The sequence below is a fragment of the Sinocyclocheilus anshuiensis genome, unplaced genomic scaffold (assembly GCF_001515605.1).
Source record: "Sinocyclocheilus anshuiensis isolate Anshui unplaced genomic scaffold, SAMN03320099.WGS_v1.1 scaffold627, whole genome shotgun sequence".
Lineage (NCBI taxonomy): Eukaryota > Metazoa > Chordata > Actinopteri > Cypriniformes > Cyprinidae > Sinocyclocheilus > Sinocyclocheilus anshuiensis.
In genome coordinates, this window is record NW_015549703.1 from 510,418 (window position 1) to 516,832 (window position 6,415).

General features: G+C 34.0%; 1 long non-coding RNA gene across 1 annotated transcript; it reads right to left on the reverse strand.

Moving 5' to 3' along the window:
- LOC107660587 (uncharacterized) lies at positions 1 to 2,343 on the reverse strand. Its single transcript, XR_001631020.1, has 3 exons — positions 2,244 to 2,343; positions 967 to 1,003; positions 1 to 87 (listed from the first exon to the last, which is right to left on the reverse strand). It is a non-coding gene; the product is annotated as an uncharacterized LOC107660587 (long non-coding RNA).
- Between the last annotated feature and the right edge of the window lie 4,072 nt (positions 2,344 to 6,415).

Genomic DNA, 6,415 nt, shown 5'->3' on the forward strand with positions numbered 1-6,415 from the left:
GTCGAGTCTCACTTAAAGCTGGAAGGAGAGCGCTGTGATGCCGTGATGAGTGGAGCGTCTGGTGTGCGTGTAAAACATCGCCCCCTGCTGGTTGAAAAGATACCCTCATAATTAGGGTGTTTCCTCAGTGATGTCACTAAGGATAGAAGCTGCCCACTGGAGATAACATTTCTCATATTCAGCTTGAATAAATCAGCAGTTAGATATAGCGATTCCCAAAACAAGACTAACAATGACCAAATATAAGTCAACTTAATTTTTGGTGGAAGAATTCAAAAGTTCCCTAAAATGTGTGATGTGATAATATGGACACTGAACAGCAGTATCAGGATTCAAGACATCATGGTTATTATAGTTCACTTAAACTAAAACCTTTATAAATAAATAAATCTGTTGCTTGAAATAAAATAAACTATAACCAAAATCAAATATAATATAGAAAATCTTTTTATTTCAACATTTTATTTTTCATTTTAATTTAGTTGATCTTGATGTTCCAAAATAATTAAAACTGAAAAAAATAAAATCTTTATAGACATAAATAATTATAAACATTACAATAACACACAACAAAACTATTAAAACTTTAAAATTACAACAGAAATTATAAAAATGTAAATATATAAAAAAAAAAAATATATATATATATATATATAACAAAAAATAGCAAAATATAAGCCATTCTTTAACATTTTACAGATAAATCTCAAATGCACTGAAAATATGATACTCACAATATGAGTTATAGTGTATATAAATCTTGTAGTTATTTACAGCTCTAAAATACTTCATCATCTAGACACTTAGTCTCTATAAAATGATTTTTAAAAACTAGTAATCACTCATTTTAACATGTTTATATATGATTTAGGGGGAGTTAAAAAGCCTTGGAAGAATCCAAACAATTCTTTCACATTTAAAGGTAAAGTTAACCCAAAAATAAGAATTCTTTCATCATTTACTCACCCTCGTTTTGTTCCCAAGCTGTACGACTTTCATTTTTCTGCGGAATACAAAAATAGAGAAATTTTGACAGATCAGTGTACAGAAACATACAGAAACATTCCCATAATCTAGCAGATTTATTAGTGGTCATTATGAAATTGGATAGTATTTTTGACCTTTACATCAGAACAATAAAAACAATTTGAAGTTAATCGACAACTAATATATTGTGCTAGCAAGTCAAAGTTTTTCTCCCCAAAAAATTGTGACTTTTATCACATGCACAATAAAGTCAACTTCCAGTAAAAACTTAGGCGACTCTAATTCAGATAAAACCGATACATCAGTTAAGACTCAAACTAGAGAAGCAATAATAATGGCTTTGACACATTTAATCAATACACCATTTTGTAAGATAAAATCAGCATCCATTATCAAAGGCAACTATTTATTTGGTTTTACAACAGGCTATATAATCTGAGTGCATGGCTTGTGACTGCTTTTCTTTTTGAATCATTAGCCTTATTGTCTATGTAAGCCCTGCATTACTCATATTAGATGGTATGCATACAGTATCACCATCAAGGCCATTTAGGAGAGTGCAGGTTTATACCTTGAAAGTGTTTTCAAAGCAAAACAGCACTTCATGTTGAGCACATGATGAATGTAAAATGCCCTTTCGACTAGAAAGACATCTTGTCTCATACAGGCGCACACACAGTACTGTAACCATACGCATATGTGCCAGTGTGTGTGTAGCTGTGTAAAGATTACTATGAGATGCACATCTAAACCCTGGCTTATAAAAAGCCATTCACAGATTCTTCAGTAAGCATCATAAATACCACTTGGATACAGGCAGTTAACAGCTGTATGGAGTCCTGAATAAGGTAAACTGTACAATGTTGCATGTTTAAAAATGCTAGTACACTGTTTAAATAAATATTACATAAGCTAGTTCAAAGCAATTAAATATTACATTTTCAATTAATAGCCTGTATCGTTCATCCTGCTTGTATGACGGGTATACATTTTATTTTTTGACTAGTTTTGAGCGTTCATGCAAATTATGTACATTAGCTAATTTACATGTAAACATATCAGACCATTTTATCTGTGCCATTTTTTAACCTAAACGTATGTTAAAGGTAAAATACCTTATTTGGTTACATGTCTCTTTTCATTGTGGCGTTATTTGAGAGTTACGTTACAGGTTAGCAACGCGAAGTTTCAATATCAAACTTATCCTCGTTGCGAGTGAACCCATATTTAACGTAGTCTAGATAAGATTTTTTTACCTTGTTAAGTTTTGTTGAACGTTTTCGAGGATGAAGAAATATCACATTTGCTTTCCGTGTTGGTGTCGGCCTAACTGACTTCTTCTTTAGCTTCTAAGGTGAATTTAATTTGCGCCAAATTGCGTTCGTTTGATAGGACGCAAGGCCTTTGACGTCGATCAGACGTTCATTCTGGCGAATCGATTCGTTCTGTTCGGTCTTCGCTCTCATATGTTGCGTTGGAAATTCATCTCGGTGAATCGGTTCCTCATACTCGGTTCTGTTTTTCATGTAGCGCTGGGAAGTATGATTCATTCTAGAGAATCAATTTCGGGCGGTTCATGAAAATGAACAGATAACAAAATGACTCACAGATTTGAGTCCTAGAACTTAGGCTCTTCTTTTTTTTTGTAGCGGAATATTTAATTAAAGCTGCTGTTAATAGCTTGTATGTATACTGTATTGTAATGCTTTGTAAGTTTTTAATGCTTATATTTATTGTAGCCTAAATGTATATGTTCAAGTTTGATGCTGTCAGTCATTCTGATTGACAGTGTTTTGTGGCAGAAAATACGAGACAGGTTAGATTAATATTTAGATATTATGTATTAAAATAACTACTGAAAGTATTGGTAGCTGCTTTTTGTAAGTATTTCAGGTCAAGTATTTCATTTGAACTTTATTGAGCGCCAGTAGATGTCGCTGTTTTATCACAATCTCTAGAGCTGGTTTGTTGCATGGCTACTGGATGAGTTCGCTGGTCAAAATAAATGGGTTTGCTATTTCTAACAAGAAAAAAAATATATTAAAAATAGAAATATTAAAATAAGTGGTTCATACAGAAGTGTTTTACTCCACCTAGAAGTTAATATAAACTATACTACAGCCTATTTTGATTCATTAAAAATCCTAAACATCATCAACATTTGACTGATCTTAGACATGGCATCTGCTCTTGGGCAAATACTATACGGAAAACGTTCAATTTAAAACACCATTTCAGGAACTGAAGAACGAAATAGGGTGTCACAGTTGCTAATGACATCAGTGGAAATGAGGGCAGTGCCACAAACACACTGCCGCTGCGCACATCGCAGGCAGGTGAGAGATTGACGTCAGGTCGGATGTAAACAGCCGTGCAATAAACCTGCTCCTTTGCTCTACCGGAATACATCGCTGTTTGAGGATTGCTCATAGAAAGTGAGCAAAAATCCAGGATGGTGATAAAATGATGACTGGACGGAGAGAGCAGTCTGTTGAAGGGATCGTCCTCCAACGCCAGACGGTGAAATAACATAAACTTCCACACAACAACCGGGTAAGTGAGCCACACCGCTGCCTGTTTTATACTGAAACATTGTACAAGAAAAATAATGGATGATCAGTTGTGTTTGTAACTACATGTAGGCATTGTGTTTGTGCAATATGCACCGTTAATACAGGCTAGGCTGTGTGTTACTCATCTTCAGAAGGGACTACACCCTGTGAAGTTTATTATGATGTTACCGTTTTGAATGTTGACTGTGTCCTTAATTTTATATAACAAAAAATAGCAAAATATAAGCCATTCTTTAACATTTTACAGATAAATCTCAAATGCACTGAAAATATGATACTCACAATATGAGTTATAGTGTATATAAATCTTGTAGTTATTTACAGCTCTAAAATACTTCATCATCTAGACACTTAGTCTCTATAAAATGATTTTTAAAAACTAGTAATCACTCATTTTAACATGTTTATATATGATTTAGGGGGAGTTAAAAAGCCTTGGAAGAATCCAAACAATTCTTTCACATTTAAAGGTAAAGTTAACCCAAAAATAAGAATTCTTTCATCATTTACTCACCCTCGTTTTGTTCCCAAGCTGTACGACTTTCATTTTTCTGCGGAATACAAAAATAGAGAAATTTTGACAGATCAGTGTACAGAAACATACAGAAACATTCCCATAATCTAGCAGATTTATTAGTGGTCATTATGAAATTGGATAGTATTTTTGACCTTTACATCAGAACAATAAAAACAATTTGAAGTTAATCGACAACTAATATATTGTGCTAGCAAGTCAAAGTTTTTCTCCCCAAAAAATTGTGACTTTTATCACATGCACAATAAAGTCAACTTCCAGTAAAAACTTAGGCGACTCTAATTCAGATAAAACCGATACATCAGTTAAGACTCAAACTAGAGAAGCAATAATAATGGCTTTGACACATTTAATCAATACACCATTTTGTAAGATAAAATCAGCATCCATTATCAAAGGCAACTATTTATTTGGTTTTACAACAGGCTATATAATCTGAGTGCATGGCTTGTGACTGCTTTTCTTTTTGAATCATTAGCCTTATTGTCTATGTAAGCCCTGCATTACTCATATTAGATGGTATGCATACAGTATCACCATCAAGGCCATTTAGGAGAGTGCAGGTTTATACCTTGAAAGTGTTTTCAAAGCAAAACAGCACTTCATGTTGAGCACATGATGAATGTAAAATGCCCTTTCGACTAGAAAGACATCTTGTCTCATACAGGCGCACACACAGTACTGTAACCATACGCATATGTGCCAGTGTGTGTGTAGCTGTGTAAAGATTACTATGAGATGCACATCTAAACCCTGGCTTATAAAAAGCCATTCACAGATTCTTCAGTAAGCATCATAAATACCACTTGGATACAGGCAGTTAACAGCTGTATGGAGTCCTGAATAAGGTAAACTGTACAATGTTGCATGTTTAAAAATGCTAGTACACTGTTTAAATAAATATTACATAAGCTAGTTCAAAGCAATTAAATATTACATTTTCAATTAATAGCCTGTATCGTTCATCCTGCTTGTATGACGGGTATACATTTTATTTTTTGACTAGTTTTGAGCGTTCATGCAAATTATGTACATTAGCTAATTTACATGTAAACATATCAGACCATTTTATCTGTGCCATTTTTTAACCTAAACGTATGTTAAAGGTAAAATACCTTATTTGGTTACATGTCTCTTTTCATTGTGGCGTTATTTGAGAGTTACGTTACAGGTTAGCAACGCGAAGTTTCAATATCAAACTTATCCTCGTTGCGAGTGAACCCATATTTAACGTAGTCTAGATAAGATTTTTTTACCTTGTTAAGTTTTGTTGAACGTTTTCGAGGATGAAGAAATATCACATTTGCTTTCCGTGTTGGTGTCGGCCTAACTGCCTTCTTCTTTAGCTTCTAAGGTGAATTTAATTTGCGCCAAATTGCGTTCGTTTGATAGGACGCAAGGCCTTTGACGTCGATCAGACGTTCATTCTGGCGAATCGATTCGTTCTGTTCGGTCTTCGCTCTCATATGTTGCGTTGGAAATTCATCTCGGTGAATCGGTTCCTCATACTCGGTTCTGTTTTTCATGTAGCGCTGGGAAGTATGATTCATTCTAGAGAATCAATTTCGGGCGGTTCATGAAAATGAACAGATAACAAAATGACTCACAGATTTGAGTCCTAGAACTTAGGCTCTTCTTTTTTTTTGTAGCGGAATATTTAATTAAAGCTGCTGTTAATAGCTTGTATGTATACTGTATTGTAATGCTTTGTAAGTTTTTAATGCTTATATTTATTGTAGCCTAAATGTATATGTTCAAGTTTGATGCTGTCAGTCATTCTGATTGACAGTGTTTTGTGGCAGAAAATACGAGACAGGTTAGATTAATATTTAGATATTATGTATTAAAATAACTACTGAAAGTATTGGTAGCTGCTTTTTGTAAGTATTTCAGGTCAAGTATTTCATTTGAACTTTATTGAGCGCCAGTAGATGTCGCTGTTTTATCACAATCTCTAGAGCTGGTTTGTTGCATGGCTACTGGATGAGTTCGCTGGTCAAAATAAATGGGTTTGCTATTTCTAACAAGAAAAAAAATATATTAAAAATAGAAATATTAAAATAAGTGGTTCATACAGAAGTGTTTTACTCCACCTAGAAGTTAATATAAACTATACTACAGCCTATTTTGATTAATTACAAATCCTAAACATCATCAACATTTTACTGATCTTAGACATGGCATCTGCTCTTGGGCAAATACTATACGGAAAACGTTCAATTTAAAACACCATTTCAGGAACTGAAGAACGAAATAGGGTGTCACAGTTGCTAATGACATCAGTGGAAATGAGGGCAGTGCCACAAACACACTGCCGCTG